Source organism: Mixophyes fleayi, chromosome 5 (assembly GCF_038048845.1).
Source record: "Mixophyes fleayi isolate aMixFle1 chromosome 5, aMixFle1.hap1, whole genome shotgun sequence".
Lineage (NCBI taxonomy): Eukaryota > Metazoa > Chordata > Amphibia > Anura > Limnodynastidae > Mixophyes > Mixophyes fleayi.
This window is the reverse complement of record NC_134406.1, coordinates 252,274,064-252,299,176: the sequence shown is the minus strand read 5'-3', so window position 1 is coordinate 252,299,176 and position 25,113 is coordinate 252,274,064.

Here is a 25,113-nt window from a genome sequence, read left to right as displayed (position 1 = left end):
AAACACAGGGAGAACATACAAACTCCACACAGATAAGGCCATGGTCGGGAATTGAACTCATGTCCCCAGTGCTGTATGGCAGAAGTGCTAACCACTGAGCCACTGTGCTGCCAACAAGATTCACGCTGTCGGGAGACCTCCATGAACTTGTAGCGCGCTTTGACTAGCCGGGAAGTGGATAACTGTGTAAAAGAGCACCAAACAAAAGTGTAAGCTCCACCTCAAAATACAATCACTTACCACTTTAGAACCACCGTATCAATAAATACATTCAGTGTTCACTTTTTCTCCTAAAATACAACCTGAATTTGTTATTATTTATTCATTTATGGCTTACGTTAATCATGATCGAGGTATTGTATTCATTAAAAGCGCCTCTTTTGTGTGGTAGAAGTTTTTTATTACTTTGGGCAAAGTGCATCTAAGTATTACTTTGGGCAAAGTGCATCTAAGAGGGCGCAAAAAAGGTGCAAAATTCAGAGTTCGTAAAAGTTTTTTGCATATGGAAAATGGCTTTGCGCCATTCTGCAAACAAATGATAGTATCTTAAAATGCGACCTACCGTTATCTTATTTTAATAAACTGACGAGGCACATTTAGGGCCTGATTCATTAAGGAACTTAAATGAAGAAGTTTCTTATTTAAGTCTCCTGGACAAAACCATGTTACAATGCAAGGGGTGAAAATTAGTTTTCTGTTTTGCACATAAGTTAAATACTGACTGTTTTTTCATGTAGCACACAAATACTTGATAGCTTATTTGTACACTGAAATTTAAAGTTGATATTTGTGTGCTACATGAAAAAACAGTCAGTATTTAACTTATGTGCAAAACAGAAAACTAATTTGCACCCCTTGCATTGTAACATGGTTTTGTCCAGGAGACTTAAATAAGAAACTTCTTAATTGAAATTCCTTAATGAATCAGGCCCTTAGTCTTTTCTTAGCAAGCAATGTCGTCAATCTACCCAACTCCTCCAATCCAACAATGTAAACTTCTGACTCTCCATAAATGCCATATAATTAAACCCAAACCCCAAAATGTATATTTGGATGGAATCCATTATGATACATACTCTTCTGCGGGCTCCCTGAGATGTGTAACTGCTCCGAGCAGGAGATCCTCTATTCCATGGGTCACCTAGATCACACTAATACCAGCATTGTCAATGCTCCTTCTTCATAAACTTCCCATACATGCAAATAACTGACTCAAGCGTGAGAAGCTTTGACAGTCCCAACATCTGCCCGGGGCTGTTAGACATCTCAAATGTCTATTGAATATCAAACTAAATTTAATTTTTAATTTGACACCGATTAGACATTTCAGCGTCGTCAAAGTTTTTTATTGTTTGATTTGCTTTAGCTTAGAGCAGTGGTTCCCAAACTGGGTGCCGTGGCTCCCTGGGGTGCCACTGTGACCTCCCTGGGGTGCCGTGGCAAGGGCTGGTGGTAAGCAAGGCAGGGGACTACTTGGTAATTATTTTGGCTTAGGGGTGCCTTGAAAAAATTATGGAAACCCTAAGGGTGCCTCGAACTAAGAAAGTTTGGGTTCCACTGGCTTAGAGGGTACAGCCTCTATTTATTGATAGCTGTTCATCTAAATCAATCCATCTGAGTGTCTATAGGCTTTTTATGATTTTATATTTATGTTTTTAATGAGACAGTGAGGGAAGGGGGGGGGGGACTAGGACATCTTTAAAGGGCTATTAAAGCCAGAATTAGACACTGTGTTCATTGGTGGATTCACACAAAGGGACAAGGACAGTGACTGCAATCTCAGTTTTTTAACCTACATCAGGGGGTAAATGTATCAAGCTGAGAGTTTTCCGGCGGGTTTGAAAAACCAATCAGATTCTAGCTATCATTTATTTAGTACATTCTACAAAATGACAGCTAGAATCTGATTGGTTGCTATAGGCAACATCTCCACTTTTCAAACCCGCAGGAAAACTCTCAGCTTGATACATTTACCCCCAGATTCCATTAGTACAATGCCCTATGTGAGAGGGGCTTCACCTGTCAGGAATGGAGTTGGACTGTAATACTTTGAGTTTTAACAGAGACGTAGTAGAATTTTAGTAATCAACATTTTAATTCTACAGCCCTTGTCTTTGCTCTCGGTGTCATCAGTACAAATTCCTAGAATGCATTTTCCCAGAAAGTCTAAATTACACTCTTATTAAACGTTTACCTGTATTTTGATGATCTAATTGCAATTACCCCGCAGATTACAATGATGTTGTGACATGCCCAGCGAGTTACCTATGACAACATGTACAATTTGCCTTTGTCTCTGGAGTAGTTTTGCGTGACTATAAGTGCAGCTGAAGTATAAGATTACAGCAGGTAATTCCATTTTTAAGTCATTATATCCGAGAGATTGTGCTGAGCCTTTGGCCCAAGTCCTTTCATTGAATACGATTTAATAATAAGAACAAAGCAAAGTTTATTTTCAAAGTTTTTTTTTTTTTTCTAAACTGATTCATTATCGCGTTCTCTTTCAAGCTGTATAATGGAATCTAAAATCTTAAAGCATTGTGGAGTCTTATAGCTACGGGCATTGTGCCAGTGAAATAGATATTAGGCTCCAAACTATTTAATCATACTGACAGCCTGCAATTTCTACTACAACGAAGCAATTGTCCATCAGAAAGATGCATAAGGGAAGCCGTACTCTACGTTAACTTTCACTAGCAAAGCTCGGACCTATTAACTGACAAGGCAATAACACCGACATCAACTTTGCATAATATAGTCATTGCATTGCGATTATCCGGAGATAATGTGAGAACACATTGCATTTTACAAAACAAGAATGTATAGGTCCGTGTACCCCAGTCCCGCCCACAGTTGAAAAACATACTGCTAGGTAAATTGACTTCTGACAAAGGACCCTAGTCTGTGTTGTATTTGTTAGGATAGTAGGGAATTTAGATTGATATCTCCAATAGAGCAGGGACAGATGTGAATGACTACATATCCCAGGCCTGGCCAATCTGTGGCTTTCAAGGTGATATGAAACTACAAGACCCAGCATGCATTGCTAGCAGATAGCCATCCGATAGCTGGCAAGGTATGCTGGGACTTGTAGTTTTACAACACTTGGAGAGCCACAGCTTGGCCAAGCCTGATATATACCCTGTACAGCACTGCGTAATATGATTGGTGTTATATAAATAAATGATAATAAACATGTAGAAGTATAATACTTAACATATAAAAATGTAGATTGGAAAAGTGTGGTTTCTAGAGTTGGGAACCAATGTCTGCAACACAATACGATAAAGCAAGAAATATTATTGCGTTTTCTAGCTATTTAGAGAAAGTCATTTCCAAATGTGAAAAAGTGTTGCTTCCAAGTGCTGTGCATGCAAGTTCTAATTTAGTAAGTGAGAATGGTGATACGCGTATGGTGGAAAGGATTTGCATCTTCATCCTCATCTATTTATTTATATAGCGCCACTGATTCCCAATTTTAAAGCGCTACGGAATTTGCTGGCGCTATATAAATAAATGTTGATGATTCCGCAGCGCTGTACAGAGAACTAACTCACATCAGTCCCTGCCACATTGGAGCTTACAGTCTAAATTCTCTAACACACACATACACACACACAGGCCGAGATAACTAAGGTCAATTTGATAGCAGCCAATTAACCTACCAGTATGTTTTTTGAGTGTGGGAGGAAACTGGAGCACCCGGAAGAAAACCCAGACAAACACAGGTAGGACATACAAACTCCCCACAGATATGGCCATGGTTGGGAATCCAACTCATGACCCCAGTGCTGTGAGGCAGAAGTGTTAACCACTAAGCCACTGTGCTGTCCATCTTTTGGTGGTATAAGCTGGAGAGATCAGAGTGCTCCTGAGTACGGGGCAGGAGCCGAGTGCGGGGCAGGAGCCGAGTGCCGGGCAGGAGCTGAGTGCGAGGCATTAGCTGAGTGCGGGGCAGGAGCATGAATGTGCCTATGTCACTCACCGGACCGTGAGTGCCTCTTCACTGGTGCGTGGCTCTCCAGTATTCCTGCCAGCACCTATCCTGAACCGTGGCCGCCCGCCATCCTGATGGTCTGCGCATGCGCAGTTCCTAAGAACTCTTCTGACCTTTGCTTTTAGTTAATTGGTTGATCAGGCAACGCTCCCTATTTAAAGCACCTGTGGTCATTACCTCGTTGCCTGATCTCGGAGTCTCATTCCCTGTGAGTCTCTGAAGGTGTTCCTGTGTACTTCTCCGTGTCTTCAGCTTCCTGCTGATTCCTGCTCAACTCATTGCCGGTTTCCAGACCGCTTCAAGTCTCCTGTGTTCTACTATGTCTTCAGTTCCCTGCTGATTCCTGCCGGTTTCCAGACCGCTACAAGTCTCCCGTGTTCTACTATGTCTTCAGTTCCCTGCTGATTCCTGCTGATCTGCTGCTTCCAGTCCGCTATTACCTCCAGTGTTCTACTCGTGTTCGCTATCTCCAGTGATTCCTGCATTGCTCATCGTTGTTCTACCCGTGTCAAGTTCTCTGCCGGTGTGCTGACCCGGACCCTGATTACCGCTACCACTCACCTGTGGTTTCTTTACTCGTGCTGTCGTGCAGCCGCTCAGCTGTTCCTGTATCCTCTCGTGGACAGCCAGCTCAACTGAACCGCGGTATGCTTACTTTCAATTGTATTCGTTTACTGCATATCCACTTGGACTGTTCTCCACTTACCCACGGAATCCTCTATCTCCCTGAGACTGTGTTATGACTCCGCATATCTGCTGGGAAGTTTACCTCTTTTCAGTCGTGAGATACATATGCTAATTGACCTTCTGCTATTAGCCTGGATTCCAGTAGTGAATTCGTCTCTGTCAAGCAGCGCCTGCCACACCAACATAGACTTGTGCATATTGTTTGGGATCAAGTTCCTTGTGCTCTCAGTGTCTACATTCTATGTTTCCACTCATCAACACTTGTACACCTCCTCACCTATTAAGCAGTGGTACAACTTGCTATACGCAGACCACTGACTTCCCCGCTACCTACCTGCACCTGGACAAGTCCTCTCACCATAAGCAGTGGTACAACTTGCTGTACGCAGACCACTGACTTCCCTGTTACCTTCCTGCACTTCTTCACGTCCATCAAGATCCTCGTGTTCATATCTACCTAATCATTAACCAGATTGCTGCTAGTCATTGACTTTTCTATTTGCATCCTCTCACCATCTGCTGAGTCATATGTTCCGCTAGTCACCCTGCTACCAGAGGACCAATGTGTAACCCACACTACTCTGGTAAGATCATCATCTGGTGATATCCTGGGCAAAGACTCCTAGTGCCCGTGACAGCCTAGTAATACATCCACATACAAAAATGAGATTTCGTTTTGAACAATGAGCTTATGTAAATAAGATTGAAATGTGCATTTATGGGGCATTCCCTGGTTAAGGGTTGGTGGGCAAAAAAAACATTTTTCACCCAAAAAAAGACTTGTGTTTTCCATGTTATCCGAGATGGAGGAACCTCTGCTTTCAATGGGACGACTATTGTACCTTCCAGGTCACTGAAAATGGAGAGAGCATTTCTGGGCATTTTGCCCATTGTAATAACAACAATCATCTAGACCTGTATCGTTTCATCCTATCAAGTTTCCCATCCATTAAACTGAAACCAAACTTCATAAAAAATATGTCAATATGTTGAAAAGGACAATGAACTACAATGTCTGGGCTGTCTGTCAGAACAACTATGATTAATCTGAGAATTATTCAACCATTCCTCACTGAAAGCTGTCATATATACGTGAATGGCTGTCACGCCTCCCAGGTAACTGACTTTTATCTATAAACACACTGCCCTAATAGCAGCAAGGGTTACTGTGTGTATTCTGCAGCCTTCGTTACCTATTTACATATCAATTAAAAAACAGACAACAGTATTTCCATACACTTTTTCCTCAGAATATATAACAAAGTTTTGCCCTCTTTAAGAGATATTATCATCATAACCACTGGTTATCAAAAGCTGAGATTGCAGATATCCATTTTATAGCTTTCACAGGTAAGAACAGATGCTTTATATAATATGCAGTTTTACCATATTTTTTGTTTAATTTGGTTAAACCTCAACAGGTTAACACATCCTCATTTCACCTCCACCATGGGGCAAGTAAGGGGACTCCCCCATTATCACAGAGTTTCCTTATAAAGCCTCGTGGAAGACCCTCTTTATTTGTTATAGGATGGCATGTTGTAATAAGGAATGCTTTCAGAAGTGGACAACCACCTCAATAATATTGACACTGGGCCAAAAACAAGCCACATAAAAAAAACACATTTAGGGCCTGATTCATTAAGTCACGTAAACACCAATAAAATAAAAATTGCTCTGTTCATGCCCAGAAACAAACCATACAACAGAGAACACAGCAACATCCAAATAATCTTCAAGCATAAAGGACCCTTACCATAGGCAAACCGAGGGGGGGGGGGGTCCTAGTGCCTGGAAACCCCCCTCCAAGCCTGGGGCACTGTATAATTGAGGTGGCTGGACCCTGGCCCCGCTTCACCTGGCTCTGCTCGAAAAGAGAGAGCTGCGTGCACCTAACAGTAGTGCACGCAGCATTGCCCATGTATATTATAGGAATAGGAATAGTTGGAGAGCAGCCAAGCACTCTCTAAAATTATAGCCACACCCCCATGCATGCTGGTCACGCCCACTGACGGCGTGGTGTGGAAACCCCCCTCTGCAAATCCTGCTTTTGCCCCTGCTTACTACAGCTTACAATTTCCTGGGCGAAACAGGGAGGGGTTTGGGCGTATGTACGTAGTCAATGTACTGTAAGGACGTGCCAAGCTCCAGCGCACGCAGCAACATCCGATTCAAGCTCTGGGCGTCTTAAAGGGACGTGTTTTCTGTCGTATCACTTACACCAGCTAGAGGTCGGGTATAAGTGGCGATTGATCGTGAGGACGGTCGTGTATACATGCTAAAACATGTGTTTGCAATCAGGAGCAACTGCAAAAATGTAATTTTATGTACATCCTAATAAATGTATTTTATGGGGATAAAAAATGAAAAAAAAAATTTTTTTTAATGTTTTGTCATTAATGTCTATGGGTTTGATTCATTAAGGAAAGTTGAGCAAAAAATTGAGTAAGTTTTCTTACTCAAGTTTACTGGACAAAACTATGTTACAATGCAAGAGGTGCAAATTAGTTTATTACTTTGCACATAAGGAAATACTGGCTGCTTTTTCATGTAGCACACAAATACTTGATAGCTTTATTTGACATTGAAATTTAAAATTGCTCTAGGACATGCCCTACCCCAACCATAAATCTGCCATCACATTTTAAATTTACCTCCCCAATGCAACATGGATTAGCCTTACTTACTTACTTACTTACTTTTGCTTAACTTTCTTTCCTTAATGAATCAGGCCCTATATTATTAACAGGTAACATTAATTGAATAGTTGTTTTTTTCTGTGGGTTTCTTTTGGGACTTAATATTCCATATATGTATTGAACGTATCTTGTCTGTTAGAGCAGAGCGCACCTAGATCCGTATTCCTCAACAGACGTATCTTTAATCCGCTCCTTGTTGAATACGGGCGCGCATATACCCGATTTATGTGTGTTATTAAAATTGCACAATACATTAGTTTCGGTGGCCTTAACGAATCAGGCCCTTAGTATCTACTTGGAAGAAGACTGACATAACTAAGCTGAGTTGCTGTGTGTTACGTGTGAATGTCTATTGCCAGCATGGATAGATTTAGTGTGAGATGGATCTAACAGCATCTGACATACAAGTCACAGTTACATCCAGGTTACACTGGATCTGCCACTGCTCACGCTTCCACATTCTGAATACTGTGCATAACAATCAGGATAAAGCATTGGGCCTGTGGTCCAGCACATTGAGACAGAGCTCATAAACTGCATAATCTGGATGCTTTATTACTTTGTACCAGGGCCGGACTGGCCATCTGGCACTTCTGGCAAATGCCAGAAGGGCCGATGGCCAGAGGGGCCGGTCCCCATGTCCGCCAAGCAGCAACACTCTGCGCGCTGCTCGGCGGACGGAGAATCATTGACAGCCGCCTATGCGAGAAATCACATGGGACGGCACCTGTCACGTGGTGCTGTCCCATGTGACTGCTCGCATAGGCTGATTCTCCTTCTGCCGGGCAGCTCGCAGAGTGTTGCTACTGGAAGTAAGATAAGTGTCTGTGTGTGTTTGTGTAATATATCTGTGTGGCATATAGTGTGTGTGGGGGCTATTAGTTTGGCTGTGTAGCAAATAGTGTTTCTAGCTGTGTGGCTATTGTGTGGGTAATAGTGTGTCTGTGTGACAAATAGTGTGTGTGGGGCTATTAGTGTGGCTGTATAGCAAATAGTGTGTGTGGCTATTATGTGGCTAATAGTGTGTCTGTGTGGCAAATAGTGTGTGTGGCTAATAGTGTGTCTGTGTGGAAAATTGTGTGGCTAATATTGTGTCTGTGTGGTAAATTGTGTGTGTGGCTAATAGTGTGTCTGTGTGGCAAAATGTGTGGCTAATAGTGTGTGTGGCTAATAGCGTGTCTGTGTGGCTGTGTGGCAAATAGTGTGTGTGGCTAATAGTGTGTCTGTGTGGCAAATTGTGTGGCTAATGGTGTGTCTGTGTGGCAAATAGTGTGTGTGGCTAATAGCGTGTCTGTGTGGCTAATAGTGTGGCTGTGTGGCAAATAGTGTGTGTGGCTAATAGTGTGGCTGTGTGGCTAATAGCGCGTCTGTGTGGGTAATAGTGTGGCTAATAGTGTGGCTATGTGGCTAATAGTGTGTCTGTGGCAAATTGTGTGGCTAATATTGTGTCTGTGTGGTAAATTGTGTGTGTGGCTAATAGTGTGTCTGTGTGGCAAAATGTGTGGCTAATAGTGTGTGTGGCAAATAGCGTGTCTGTGTGGCTGTGTGGCAAATAGTGTGTGTGGCTAATAGTGTGTCTGTGTGGCAAATTGTGTGGCTAATGGTGTGTCTGTGTGGCAAATAGTGTGTGTGGCTAATAGCGTGTCTGTGTGGCTAATAGTGTGGCTGTGTGGCAAATAGTGTGTGTGGCTAATAGTGTGGCTGTGTAGCAAATAGTGTGTGTGGCTAATAGTGTGGCTGTGTGGCTAAAAGTGTTTCTGTGTGGCCCCATGTTGCTATAGAGTGCATTTGGCCATGTTCATATAGTGTGCGTGTGTGTGCGCACGTGCAGTATTTTAATATAATATGTGAGGGAAGGGAGGATCTTAATATAGTGAGGGAGGTATGCTATTTAATGGTGGAGTGTAGGTGGGGGCTAATTATTTAAGGTGAAGTGAAGGAACCTTTAATTTAATGCTGGGGTGGTTTAGGGCTATCAGTTAAATAAGGGGCTGATTTTGGGGAGGATGGCTATTTATTAAATGTGAATATGAATTATTTATTGTCGGGGATGGTCGTGGAAAATGGCTATATTTATTAAATTTTAATGCTATTTAATTTATTGCTGGGACTGTTTGGAGGGAGGAAAATATGTTTTGAGTAAATGGGTATACTGATAATTTAATGTTGGGGCTGGTTGGAGGGAAATAGGACTACTTATTAAATGTGAATATTATTATTGTGTGGACTGGATGGAGGCCTAATTATAAAACGTGAGTGCTATTGTTTTACCACCGGGGAGTTTTCTAAATCTCATGTACCCATTTTTTTTTTCAAAATAGTGCATCCAATATTCCAGGATCAAGACTGACCAGCTGCTGCAAGTGGTGAAAGTGACCAAGACAGGTAGGAGAGAGCAGGACAGTCTGCCAACTGTCCTGAATCTGGTGGGGCAGTCCTGAATTTGGGTGAATGTCTCCCTAAGTCAGGATTTGGTCCGACTGCAAGGACAGTTGGAAGGTATGTGCCGCTTCACAACGTACTGCTTGTGAAGGCAAAGCTGTGTGCTTCTAACAGTAGTGCCTGTGTATTTGTCTAAAATGATAAATGTAATGTATCTTTATAATGTATGTATCAATGCCCCATGTTGGCCACACCCAAAACACAATGAGGTCACGCCCTGTTCAGCGCCGCCGCTGCTCGGCGGCACATGTTTTCTTTCCTGCTGGAACTGTAGTGGGCCTGTGTACCTTAAATGCCAGGGCTGATTTTTAGTCCCAGTCCGCCCCTGCTTTGTACCATAACCTTCTCTTGTCGTACCTCACAGTTTCTTAAATATTATATTGTGGCGGAGAAAGTGCACTGCGTGACAGCTAAACCAACTGGTATCTGAACCAAGCGTGGATGGCTAACTCCACTCAAATCCTTAACCGCTTGGCCTGCGCTAAATCTGGCATCTGGTGCCGACACCCCCTCTAGACTCACAATGGTGAGCCTTATAGCAAGCCAAGGGATCCTCCCTATAAAGGATCAAGAGTCGCGTTCCTCGAAGGGGGCAGTGCACTGCGGCCAATCAGTGATAACACCGTGTGGGGGTGTCTCCGGTGAAGACCCCCGCCAGCGCTGTGTCCCTGGAGGGACGGAAGATGCTGGAGCCGGTGCCCGTGAAGAGGGCGAAGATGTCCGCCAGCGCTGTGCCCCTGGAGGGGCTGAAGAGGTCCCTGATGGTGCCCAGCAGGAAGAAAGAAGAGGAGAAGTACTCACCCGTCCAGCGATCCAGCGGTGAGTATCGTGGCTTCTTTCCTGCAGGTCCTGTGCGCGGGGGAAGGATGAGCCAATCAGGGCTCATCTTTTCCCGCTGGCCAATCAGCGGCCGGATGCGCGAGCCAATCGCGGCTCGCGCCTGGCCATTCAAAAGATTGGCGCCGACGCGAGCCAATCAGCGCTCGCGCCGGCTGATGACGTCATGCCGGCGACTATATAAGTCGCCGCGTGGCGCCATTTTGCCAGAAGTCCGTCGGCGGAGAAGAGGAAGGACGTCTCTTCTCGACGTCCAGCAACAGGACCAGGACCAGCGGCGGCAGGGGGACCTTGTAAGGGCCGTGAGCTACCCTGCCGCCCGAAGACTACAATCAAGCCGCCGGAGCAGTGATCGCCGGCGGGGAGCCCTTGTAAGGGCTGAGAGCGCCCCCGCCAAGCAGCTCTCAACAGCGCCGAACCGGAGAAGAGGCGCCGCCGGTTGGAGGGTCTGGAAGACCCGGAGAAGGCGGAAGAAGACGGCGTGGCAAGCTGAGATTCCTGCGCAGAGCAGGTAAGTGACTCAGCGTTAATTCGGGCACTAGGCCCGGGGCCACAGTCGGGCACAAGGCCTGTTGGCACTATCTTAGGGGCACAAGGCCCAGGGATCTGGGCACTAGGCCCCAACGAAGTTAGTGGGCCAGTAGGCCATAGTATATATGATAAAGGGGACAAGCCCCTATTAGTTAGACAGGGGGCGTGAGAGCCCAGGTACAAGGGCACAAGGCCCTTAGGTAGTTAGTGGCCTAGAGGCCATAGGAAGGCCACAGGGCCTGGTTAGGGGCTGGTAGCCCATAGGCTATTAAGGGCACAAGGCCCTCAGTCAGTTAGGTTGGCCACAGGCCTCAGGCAGGGGTTAGTGCCCCTAGGTAGTAGGGCATAAGGCCCTAGTGAGAGGGCTCAGAGCCCTGAGTTAGAGAGGGGGCTGAGGCCCATGAAACAGAGCAGAAGGCTCTGTGTGTAGCTGGGCAGAGACCCATGGTGTGTAGGGCATAAGGCCCTGGTGGTGTGTGGTAGAGGCGTGAGAGCCTCGTGAGTGTAGGCGCGGTCCTGTGTGAGGTGAGCACACGTGGTTAGGAGGTACAGTAGAGCGGAGGCTCCTGTGGTGCTGTAGCAACCTGCTGGTTGGCTAACAGCGGTGTGCTCGGGTAAGTAGCGTGCAAAGTACCGTATACTGTATTTATTCTGTCTGTGCGGCGAGTGTAGTTTACATTACGGTATTTTGGGGTGTGCTACATAACTGTGTCCAGGGGCATGACGTCAGGCCCCCATTAAAGGTAGGCTCTTGTTCCCTGTGTTTCCTGTGCTAACCCGTGTTGTGGGGACAAGTGTAGTTACCAGCATACACATAGTCAGGGGAGAACACACGTAGTTTCCCTGTCCCTTAGGTCCCCGGGGTCACACTGGTACCCAGAGGGGGTGGCTGAGTGAGTCGGTGGCAGTGCAGCACACCTTGAGGCAGTTCCAGGGGCGGCCGTGGTTCTGATCAAGGGTCCTCAAGGCCGGTTCCGTGCAGGTGGACCTGTGGTTCCGGACGTAGGGACACGTGTGAGATACCCGAGTACAGGCAGTCGGGCGGTTCAGTTCGATCGGCTGTTCCGTGCGGCAGTCGGCCCGCGGGTTAGTGTGCTGTTCTACTGAGCCTCAGCCGGGCTTAAAGAACCGGTCCTTAGGGTCCGTGGGTGACCCCATAGCAAGAAGGCAGCTTCTTGGTACGACCTGGGTGAGGGGGTTAGGAACCGCCCTCCGGTTTAGGCTGTGAACACCGGCTGGTGTTCCCCGTAGCGTGTAAGTGAGCAGTTCTGTTAGTGCACCACACCTAGTTAGTCCTAGTGTTTTGACTTAGTTGCGTTGCCGACCATTAGAACGTTGTTAGGGTCGGGTCGCTGTTGTAGTCAGTCCAGTTTGGTGGGTGCCATCTTAGTCTCACGGAGAGCGCAGAGGGAGGCTGTGTGTCCTTGTCATCCACAGGTATCGGGGAGGTGCAGGAGAACCGGATCGGAAGTGGGAGTGTCCCGGTGAGTATTAAGCTCGATTCCCCCTTTCGGTTAGGCCCTCACCGGCAGGTGTGTGAGGTACTTGAGGCGGGATTAGTCCTCGGACTAGTCTTGGCCTTCAGTGCCTGTAGTCCCCCGCGTCTTGGCAAGAACAAAGTGAGGAGGCGGCAAGTGAGCTTGGACTGACTGTGCCCTTGTTCTTTGCCGTAGTCTCGGACAGCCCTTACCTGGTAGGCACGGCCGTAATCCCTGTCTCTATCTTAGAGGGACGTGATTGGAGGTGACTGTGGCTGCGGATCTGCTGGGATTGGATCGCAGCTGGGAAATAGGAAGCGGACTGGAGGTGACCATCGTTTTCAAGGTGAGTTCTTTTGTGTTGCGTCTGTCCCTGTCTTTCCCCGCAGGGGGCGTTACATTTTGGCGTAGTCGGCAGGATCAACGATGGCTCATCGGGGGATCATTCCGCTGTACGAGGGATACAGCTGTGTCATCTCTCGTGACGAAGTGGCAGCGTTCACGAAGCAAATCCTGGAACGTTGTGAGACAAGGAAGAAGAAGAACAGAGGTACTAAACGGCAACCGGTGGAAGAAATGCTGTGCTGGAAGTGTGGGTTGCCTGGACACTTCGCATACCACTGCCCAGTTGCCGAGGAGCTCTTTGGTGAATGGGAGGACGAAGAAGTCTCCGATGAATGGGAAGACGAAGAAGTCTTCGAGTGGAAGGACGAGGAAGCCTTCCATCAATGGTCTCAAAAGAAGTCAGAGTCTGGAGGGAAGGATCGGCAGAGCCTGCTGACTGTTGGATCGCAGGTGATTGTCCCGATCAAGCAAGATTCGCGACAGGGATACCCGCGTCAGCCGGATGCTGGAGCTGGGGTATTGGAGACGTCGGATACGTCAGACGACTTGTTCGTGGCTGTGGAAGAGTTGGTCCCTGAAGACGAAGGGAGAACTGAGCAGACCCTCCACGGGGAAGCGTTGTATCCGGAGACATGTGAAGATGTCTGCCCGGTGGAACCTGAGAGGATGGAAGCCATCAGTACCCCGGAGGAGATAGCTGCTGAAGAAGTACTGCCGGAAGAAGACTGTACTTTAGAGAGCGCAGCTGGAGAGTGGTGGATGTTGTCACCTTCTGAAGAAGCTTCCCGCACAACCGAGGAGGTATCGGACGAATGGGAGGTTCCGGCAGGCGCCGAGGAAGAGACTCCCTGGATACCGACTTCGGGCGAGGAAGTTGCCAGGATGGTGTGGATCCTGCGCGAGAGGGCCTTACCGCGAAGGATCCGGTGGACGCAAGTCAGGGATGCCGGTAAGCGACCCTTGGAGGTGGACGTAGAGGAGAAGACGTCGATTGTGGGGACCACAATGGAAAAAGGCGGCGGAAATGTGGGGGTGTCTCCGGTGAAGACCCCCGCCAGCGCTGTGTCCCTGGAGGGACGGAAGATGCTGGAGCCGGTGCCCGTGAAGAGGGCGAAGATGTCCGCCAGCGCTGTGCCCCTGGAGGGGCTGAAGAGCTCCCTGATGGTGCCCAGCAGGAAGAAAGAAGAGGAGAAGTACTCACCCGTCCAGCGATCCAGCGGTGAGTATCGTGGCTTCTTTCCTGCAGGTCCTGTGCGCGGGGGAAGGATGAGCCAATCAGGGCTCATCTTTTCCCGCTGGCCAATCAGAGGCCGGATGCGCGAGCCAATCGCGGCTCGCGCCCGGCCATTCAAAAGATTGGCGCCGACGCGAGCCAATCAGCGCTCGCGCCGGCTGATGACGTCACGCCGGCGACTATATAAGTCGCCGCGTGGCGCCATTTTGCCAGAAGTCCGTCGGCGGAGAAGAGGAAGGACGTCTCTTCTCGACGTCCAGCAACAGGACCAGGACCAGCGGCGGCAGGGGGCCCTTGTAAGGGCCGTGAGCTACCCTGCCGCCCGAAGAATACAATCAAGCCGCCGGAGCAGTGATCGCCGGCAGGGAGCCCTTGTAAGGGCTGAGAGCGCCCCCGCCAAGCAGCTCTCAACAGCGCCGAACCGGAGAAGAGGCGCCGCCGGTTGGAGGGTCTGGAAGACCCGGAGAAGGCAGAAGAAGACGTCGTGGCAAGCTGAGATTCCTGCGCAGAGCAGGTAAGTGACTCAGCGTTAATTCGGGCACTAGGCCCGGGGCCACAGTCGGGCACAAGGCCCGTTGGCACTATCTTAGGGGCACAAGGCCCAGGGATCTGGGCACTAGGCCCCAACGAAGTTAGTGGGCCAGTAGGCCATAGTATATATGATAAAGGGGACAAGCCCCTATTAGTTAGACAGGGGGCGTGAGAGCCCAGGTACAAGGGCACAAGGCCCTTAGGTAGTTAGTGGCCTAGAGGCCATAGGAAGGCCACAGGGCCTGGTTAGGGGCTGGTAGCCCGTAGGCTATTAAGGGCACAAGGCCCTCAGTCAGTTAGGGAGGCCACAGGCCTCAGGCAGGGGTTAGTGCCCCTAGGTAGTAGGGCATAAGGCCCTAGTGAGAGGGCTCAGAGCCCTGAGTTAGAGAGGGGGCTGAGGCCCATGAAACAGAGCAGAAGGCTCTGTGTGTAGCTGGGCAGAGACCCATGGTGTGTAGGGCATAAGGCCCTGGTAGTGTGTGGTAGAGGCGTGAGAGCCTCGTGAGTGTAGGCGTGGTCCTGTGTGAGGTGAGCACACGTGGTTAGGAGGTACAGTAGAGCGGAGGCTCCTGTGGTGCTGTAGCAACCTGCTGGTTGGCTAACAGCGGTGTGCTCGGGTAAGTAGCGTGCAAAGTACCGTATACTGTATTTATTCTGTCTGTGCGGCGAGTGTAGTTTACATTACGGTATTTTGGGGTGTGCTACATAACTGTGTCCAGGGGCAAGACGTCAGGCCCCCATTAAAGGTAGGCTCTTGTTCCCTGTGTTTCCTGTGCTAACCCGTGTTGTGGGGACAAGTGTAGTTAACAGCATACACATAGTCAGGGGAGAACACACGTAGTTTCCCTGTCCCTTAGGTCCCCGGGGTCACACTGGTACCCAGAGGGGGTGGCTGAGTGAGTCGGTGGCAGTGCAGCACACCTTGAGGCAGTTCCAGGGGCGGCCGTGGTTCTGATCAAGGGTCCTCAAGGCCGGTTCCGTGCAGGTGGACCTGTGGTTCCGGACGTAGGGACACGTGTGAGATACCCGAGTACAGGCAGTCGGGCGGTTCAGTTCGATCGGCTGTTCCGTGTGGCAGTCGGCCCGCGGGTTAGTGTGCTGTTCTACTGAGCCTCAGCCGGGCTTAAAGAACCGGTCCTTAGGGTCCATGGGTGACCCCATAGCAAGAAGGCAGCTTCTTGGTACGACCTGGGTGAGGGGGTTAGGAACCGCCCACCGGTTTAGGCTGTGAACACCGGCTGGTGTTCCCCGTAGCGTGTAAGTGAGCAGTTCTGTTAGTGCACCACACCTAGTTAGTCCTAGTGTTTTGACTTAGTTGCGTTGCCGACCATTAGAACGTTGTTAGGGTCGGGTCGCTGTTGTAGTCAGTCCAGTTTGGTGGGTGCCATCTTAGTCTCACGGAGAGCGCAGAGGGAGGCTGTGTGTCCTTGTCATCCGCAGGTATCGGGGAGGTGCAGGAGAACCGGATCGGAAGTGGGAGTGTCCCGGTGAGTATTAAGCTCGATTCCCCCTTTCGGTTAGGCCCTCACCGGCAGGTGTGTGAGGTACTTGAGGCGGGATTAGTCCTCGGACTAGTCTTGGCCTTCAGTGCCTGTAGTCCCCCGCGTCTTGGCAAGAACAAAGTGAGGAGGCGGCAAGTGAGCTTGGACTGACTGTGCCCTTGTTCTTTGCCGTAGTCTCGGACAGCCCTTACCTGGTAGGCACGGCCGTAATCCCTGTCTCTATCTTAGAGGGACGTGATTGGAGGTGACTGTGGCTGCGGATCTGCTGGGATTGGATCGCAGCTGGGAAATAGGAAGCGGACTGGAGGTGACCATCGTTTTCAAGGTGAGTTCTTTTGTGTTGCGTCTGTCCCTGTCTTTCCCCGCAGGGGGCTTTACAACCGTATGACCCAGCCGCTGGTGACAGTGCCTTCCTACCAGCTGTGCCTGCTCTGTGGCCATGGGAAATAATTTGGTTGAAACACGTCGGGCACAGTAGCAGACTGGTCCATAAACAAGAGTGGGTGGGAGGGATCTCGTGCAGAGAGTGAGGCCCGACATGTGACACACAGGGACCTAAATAGAGAACTTCAGGCACTGCTCCATTCCTTCTAATTGGCCGGCCTGGGATGAGAAAGCATTAACTCCTTGAAGGTAAGATTTAAAGCTACAAGCACAAATGTATGAGTTTAAGTGCCCTCATCTATATGGGACTCTCTTGTCATAAACATAATTTCAGCAGAAAGCCCTTCTGCCCATGAGAGATGATTAAAATGAATACACGCAGGTATTTTAGGGTGTTCTAAAATGACCAGTGCAGAGATTCCATTCACTAAAGACTTTGGCCTTTTTATTAGATATCAACAATCTGCATTGGAAGGTTGCAGAGATAGAGTGAAGTATGGATACAATCATAGACAGTACAGGTCATTTCTATACATCAATCTCAAGTTTGACATTGCATATTTTTTTCACTCTGTGGGGCATATTCAATTCTCGCCGTTTTCTGCGGCATTAAAACTATTACCGTTATTACGGTAGTAGTTAGCTGGAATTCAGCTCGCGGCTCAGGAAAAAACAGTCAGTATTTAACTTATGTGCAAAACAGAATACTAATGTGCACCCCTTGCATTGTAACATGGTTTTGTCCAGGAGACTGAAATAAGAAGTTTCTCAAGTTAAGATCCTTAATGAATCAGGCCTCAAGATAGGGTACACTATGTTTAAACACCAGTATAAAGTGATTTCTATTACTAGGTAAGTGGACCATCAGAAAACGTTGGTGCTTTTAAGACCACAGAGCGCATTGCAAATTAGCATGTCTCACTTAGAACTGTTATACCTGCTGTTGTTCCCTTCCTACGTTTTTGCCACAACCCTCACCTATAGTCAGATGCTTTTGTGCACATGCTGAAACTTGTTTGCATAACAAGCAAAGGTAAAAAGGGTGAATAAAAGTCAGTCAATGCACTGCTTACTTTCCTGCTCGGAGGGCTGAGAAAATGTCTCCTGCCTCAATGATGTTACCCTTTCCTAGTAAATTATATTGCCATGAATATGGCTCCAGCCCACACAAACAACTTGCACAATAGTCTTTTTTATACAGTCCCAAGCAAGTCCCTGCAATACTGCATATCTCTTAAATACGAGTGATGAAATAATGGTGTCATAAACTGTCCATAAAGCTGATCTGTCCACTTTACTAAAACCACACCCTCAAATTAGTGAGCCTAACCCCAAAAAGGGCAGATTTCCCAGGTGAATTTATTGCTAATTATATGATAAGCACAGTGGCTCAGTGGTTAGCACTTCTGTCTAACAGCACTGGGGTCATGAGTTCAATTCCCGACCATGGCCTTATCTGTGTGGAGTTTGTATGTTCTCCCCGTGTTTGCGTGGGTTTCCTCAGGGTGCTCCGGTTTGAGATATTATTTTTTATTTATATAGCATCAACAATTTCCTCAGCGCTGTACAATTAAAGAATTATACAAGTTTCAGAACTATAAACATAACCACCAATGGTCCAGTTTCAAGGTTCCAAAGTGGGCAGGGCTTAGCAATTTAGCCACAGGGTATTAGCAAGTATGGACTTGGTCTGGGCAGATTTTGTGATTTATGTGCAGTTGAATTTTGTAAGGTATGAATAAGTCAATTCTTTAGCCATATAATTGTAGCTACAGACTAGGCGGCACTAGTTACAGGCTAGGTGTTTGCAACCTGTTCATGGAGTTTGGGATCTTCTCCATCAGGACTGAAAAGGTTGTGACCAGGGGCAAGCTGGGATGGGGGTCAGGAAGGCAACCGCCCCCCCAGGCTAGTCCCATAGTGGGCTACATTGGGCTGGGTCACTGGGCCACCTGCTGAGTTGAGTCTTGCCCCCGGGGTAAAATTTGCCAGCCCTCCACTGGTATATAGAGGGATATATAGAGGGAGAAGTTAAAGTCCCAGGCGGTGGACCAGTTGGAGGCATGAACGTACTTGTCCATATACTGTGTGTATATATATATATATATATATATATATATATATATATATACACATCTATATATCTATCTATCTATCTATCTATATATATGTGTACAGGAGCCAGGTAGCCATGTGCTTAAAAATGTTATTACCGTTCCTTAAGTAACTTTTAGGGGTATGTAACACATTTTTTGTGGCTTCAAGATATACAAGGAATTCAGCACCATTGTTTTCCTCTCCAATGCATTAGACAAAGCACTTCAAAGTAGCCAAAGAAAATAGCCACACAAGACCTAAATTTATGTACTGGCGATATGCCAGTACATACATTTTAAAACTAAAGTTGTGCACGTAAATTGGCAGCATTCTTGAATGTCTCTAGTTAATAATTATTACTCCTGCAAGCAATGCAATATATTTATGACGCATATGTATTACTTTACCTATGCAAAACAGTGCAGGATTACGACACATAAGGGTAATGTATTAAGTTCAACAAGTGCAAATGTGCTGAATGTATTAAGTCTGCAACTTTATTGTTGTTCTCCTACAGTTATCAGACACTTGTCTAATCTCCTGGAACTTCGTGGAGATTCCAGAATTTTTGGAGAGTTCTATCAGATTATTGGGAGAGCCGTCCATCCCCATGATCACACCTCTCCTTCTTATAATTAGGGAGGGGTGGGGTCTTGCACCCCTTGCATAACAACATGAGTCATCATGGCACCTCCTTGGATGCACAATAATCTTGTCATTGTGTAGCAGCCATGATGACATGAATCGCACATGCCCTTAGGACCCCCCGTTCCCGGAAGGGAGGTGTATAAAGTCGGCAAGTATGAGATATCCTAGTGTTGGTTAGGTCTCAAGTTATGATACTGCCTCTCGGCCAGAGGACTGAGCAAATGGGCCACTGTACAATGATGAATGTGGTTGGCCCAGTGCCGTAACTATACATTTTGGTGCCCTGGGCGAGACGGGGCACCGGCGCCCCCCATCGAAGGAGGGGGGTGGGGGGAATAGGAGGAGAGAAAGAGAGAAAGATTTTAACTTACTAGAGTTTGATGCTTCAGCCGTTAGTTTGCGTTCCAAATGCCGAACTTCCTGTCAGTGGAACGCACATGCGTTCCACGGCGGAACTTAACGGCTGAAGCATCAAACTCTGGTAAGTTACAATATCTCTCTCTCTCTCTCTCTCTCTCTTCAGCCCTTAAGCGGAACTTAAGGGCTGAAGGCAGGTAGCGGCTGCTGCACCCCCTTGGCTTTGCGGCCTGGGCGATGGCACCGCCCGCACCATCCTCTTTACGGCCCTGGGTTGGCCAAATCACTTCTGCTCTGCCAGGGTGTTCAAAGGATGACCACACACAGGTTAGTAGTGTTTATCTTCTGACCTCATTTTCCAACATTCCTGACAATGATCCTATCCATTCTATCAGGCAGATTATGAGGCACAGCGGTCATTATAAGGCCGCATGTATGTGCACCAACTGTGCAGCATTACAGGTAATTCTGCATTCACTTTTTAATCACCTATTGAATTTGAGATTCTACTTTGTAATAAAGTCACCTATATTACTATATAGGCAAACTGTAAAAATAACCCAGAAGGGAGTGTTGGATAGAGGGACAACGCCTAGGCCAGAATTATGTCTAAATACAGCCCCTTGACATTGCTGTCAGTGTATTGGAATAGTGACTCACATGTCTTTGCCTTCTATATAATTAGCTCAACATCTAATTCTAGATTAATGAATCTTTACACAGTCACCCATCATCACTGTCTATTGTGCTGTGCATTACTGTGGGCTAGCGGAGCACCCAGTCTTGGTGATATACAGTGTATGGAGACAGCGTTGGTATGATATGTGGAGAGTCCATTGTTTATCATTTCCTGATAAATAATTTACAGTAAGCAAGCTATTTATAGAGCCTGAACTTTTATGTCCATTATCTTTTTAAAAGGGCATTTCTTTATCTATTATTATTATTATCGCTTACTTGTATGGTGCCACAGATTCCGTAGTGCCTGACATAGCTGTACAAATATGATATACATGACAACAGTAGACATAACAAGTACATGGGTACAGAGCACAATAATTAATACATGGATGCAATTAGTAGAACAAATAGCATGATATACAGAAACAATTGACACCAGACATGACCGAGACAAATAAGGAAGACAGACTGGACACATGCGAGACGTAGGGTAGAGGATCCTACCCCTGAGAGCTTGCATTCTAGAGCAGAGGTGTCCAAATTCAGTCCTGTAGGGCTACCAAAAGTTCATGTTTTCAGGATTTCTTTAATCATGCACAGGTGAGTTAATCTGTTTGGCTGGGTCAGTGATTATCTCACCTGTTACTACAGATAGAAATCCTGAAACATGACCTGTTGGTAGCCCTTGAGGACTGAACTTGGACACCTCTGTCCTAGAGGGAATGGGTAGTGAGAAACAATAGGAACTAATAGGAGATTAAGTTTAGCAGTCCAGGTGGGAAGCAGAGGAGACGGAGGCTACACGGCTAAATGACAACAACACAAAATACTGTAAGTCACTGCTGATTAAAAGGATCAATTGGCTTCATTTTATAAACTCTGCATGGTTGTCTTCTGAATAAGAGGAAGAGATGATGAAGACAAGAGGCCTCATTTAAAGCTGGGGGTAAATACAGCTTAGCAAAACCATGTTGGCTTCCGTGAGGGGTGGGGGGGGGGGGATTTCAAATGTGCAGACAGATTTAGATTTGGGGAGAGGATTGTCAGTGGTAGAATAAAGCTGCCCAGTATCTGTTTATTACATACAAAGTCAGGCAGTTCCCTGCATGCAAAACAAAAATGCATTTGCAGCCCTTGCATCCCAACATGATTGTTTAGATGTGAACTTGTAGCCTTTAGCTGGTTCTGGCTCCTAACTCAAAAAGATGAGCAAAGGGAGAAAGATACTATATAGGTTGCCTGTCTGTCCTCCTCAGCTAGCCTCACTAAGCCATAGCGGAGAATGATAGCATATATGTCATGCAGTTTCAAAAAAATCTAACATTAACAACACGAGGATAAGCTTATGTGGAATGTACAATTGCTAACATACAAAACATTCTTTGGAGAATGAATCAGTCATAGGATGAACCTCTATCTCCAGTACTCCCTACTATACTATCTCAAGCAGAGCCAGACCACCCGGCCCTCCTTGAGACAGTATAGAGACAGCCTGGGCCTAGGCCCATGTCTATGACCTGCCGGGACCTGGGAAGAACTTCTGCCATAACCACCAGAGCACAGCTGCAGGAGTCCAAGGTGGCTTAGAGAGTGATCCACATTACAGGATTTTTGGGTTCCGCCCTAGCCTTAAAGGGAACTGACCAAACTATTACTCTGCTCTCCCAGGACAGCCACCAATGCACTGTTCTGCGGATCAAAGATCTGTTCCCCCTTTCGTCTTTTATTATGATATTACTCCTCAGTGTAATTGCTGAAAAAGTTAATGTTGGCTATGATAGAAAGGTGTCAGAACACACAGTGCATCGCAGCTTGCTACATAGCTGCATACCGGTCAGAGTGCCCATGCTGACCCCTGTCCACCACTGAAAGCACTTACAATGGGCAAGTGAGCACCAGAACTGGACTATGGAGCAATGGAAGAAGGTGGCCTGGTCTGATGAGTCATGTCTTCTTTTCCTTTACATCATGTAGACGGCGGGGGTAAATGTGCTTCATTTACCTGGGGAAGAGATGGCACTAGGATGCACTATGGGAAGAAGGCAAGCCGGCATCAAACCTTGGGTCCTTGTAAATTAATATATTTATATATATATATATATATATATATATATATTTCTATACATGTATATATATATATATATATATATATATATATATATATATATGTATATTAGGGGGATTCCATCTCCAATGGCCAATTTATTTATTTTTTTCAAACTTCTCCAACCCATCATTCGGTTCCACTTGGTACACTGACATTGAATCATAAATATTTTTCTATTCAGTGCATATTTTCAACTTGCACAAGATGGTCAAAGTTTGATGTTACACGATTTTCCACAATATAAAACGTAGTGACTTTGCCCATACACAATTTATGTTACGAATATGCATTATAAATATTTTTATTAATACTGTATAATTGCAGGAACAAATATAAGTGAACATTAATGACCTAATGCACTGCAGTCATGTCAATGAGAGATAATATGGGATATATCATCATCATCATTTATTTATATAGCGCCACTAATTCCGCAGCGCAGTACAGAGAACTCATTCACATCAGTCCCTACCCCATATTCATTGTTATTACCGTGATGCCCTGAAAACGGGTTGCCAGGCTCCCTATTCTGGTTTCAGGACAGAATGTAATAAAGCTGCTCTCAGTTCTGAAACTTCAGGATGGAACCACAAAATCTATGGCTAAGGCAATGGTGGAAACTATAGTTTTGATACCACTGCCTCTAACACTGGAGTGAAAGGAGGAGTACGTGTGCTGCTGGAGTCTGAGATTGGGCGACCACTACTAAATTTGCCTTTTCGACATCACATCTCTGAAATAATGCCGGAGATGGTCTTCAGTATCCACCATGTTTCTAAATCTCCAAACATGGAGATTTTCGTCCACTTCCGAGACTTTTGGCCAAGAATGGACCGAGCTTCATTCAGCAGAGCAATTGATGATGAAAAGACATCAGCTGTGGTTGCTCTCTGGAAAGATGACATCATTAAGTTTGCTGTTGCTCAATTGGAGAAATTTCAACCGAGAGATGATTACCGTGAGCTATTGGAACTCACCATAATTTTCTTGGGAGGCATTCCTCCACGTGGAGTACATTTCATATTTCCTGGAGCTATCCATCAGTCTCGCTGGATGGCCTGAGCCATTTACTCCATCAAGATGTTCCGCAACCAGTACAATCCACAGCAGCCAGGGTTCAGCGAGTCACGGAAGACTCGTGGGATATCGTACTGTGACAAAGTTTGGCATCATCTGCAGGAAGTTTGTCTGTTCATTACTACCATTTATGTGAGATACTGGTTCCAGAGCTCATCAACAACTGCAGCTCCAAGGAATGACCTTGCCTTGTTACATGCACTGTCTGTGTATCCAAACAAAGAAGTTGCAACGGTAGCCAAAAAGACATTTAACGACCATCAATGGTATCTTTCAGAAATACTAGTCGGCTTCAGATTCTTTGATGATGAAGTGTCAACAGAAAAAGAAAACTTATGGCTGCTGCTATCAAACACTCAGATGGATCTGACAATCCTCTGAAACGTTTTCCACCAGTTCTTCAGCCAGCAACAAAGGGTTTACATAACTTCATCACAATATCAACGCTGAGTTTGTTCAAAGTTCTTGGTCTGTCTGAGGAATTCTTGGAGTATGACCCGGCGGAATGGCGAAACCTTGTATTATACCAAAACAGTCAGAAGACTGCGGACTCAGTGAAGGTAGTAAATGATCTGGCTGAGAGAGGTGTGGTGCTAGTCCAAGAATTCAATGCTTCGATAACACGAAACGAGGAACAGAAGCAGTTCCTTTTGCAAGTCGTGGAGGAGCATCGCAGTAAGTTCTGCGGGCCAACAAAAACTGTTGCCATCAAGAGATCATTATCAAAGTGACTAAGGTAAACTTGGTGATCTTTTAAAATATTTGATGAAAAAAACATTCATATTTAATATATTATGAAACAAATTACCGTTCTGCATTATTGCAATGTAATTATCATATTATAAACTATGGTTGAGTTGTGCAAGTTCTACACATAATATGATTTCAAAATAAAAATTACTGTCAGAGAGAGAGAGAGAGAGAGAGAGAGATGGAGATACTGTGTGTATACTATATATATATATATATATATATATATATATATATATATATATATATATATATATATATGTATATATATATATATATATATATATATATATATATATATATATGTATATATATATATATATAGTATACACACATATTGCCATTATGTCTAAAAATTTTATTTTTGCAGAGAAGTAGGGGGGGCACAAATCAGTGGCTTGCCTAAAAATAATTTAAATTAACTGTTCTCATGTGCTATACTGTGTAGTAGATCCTCTGGCTCTAGTTTCATGTGATCATTCGCAAACTAGTGTGTTAAAAGCCTTCCTACAACTTGGTGTCTGAGAAAGTTTCCCAGAGACACAAGCTTGTTCCTGACGGTACGCGGGATGGTCACTCTCCCATAAATAGCTATGAATATTTATACCTACCCAGAAGACAACTAGTAACTACATGAAGACATGTAACAAGGTGGCTTCAGAAGAAACTACGCCTTTAACACCTAATAAATGTAACACTGTGCGACAACGTTCTATAAAGACTCCACAG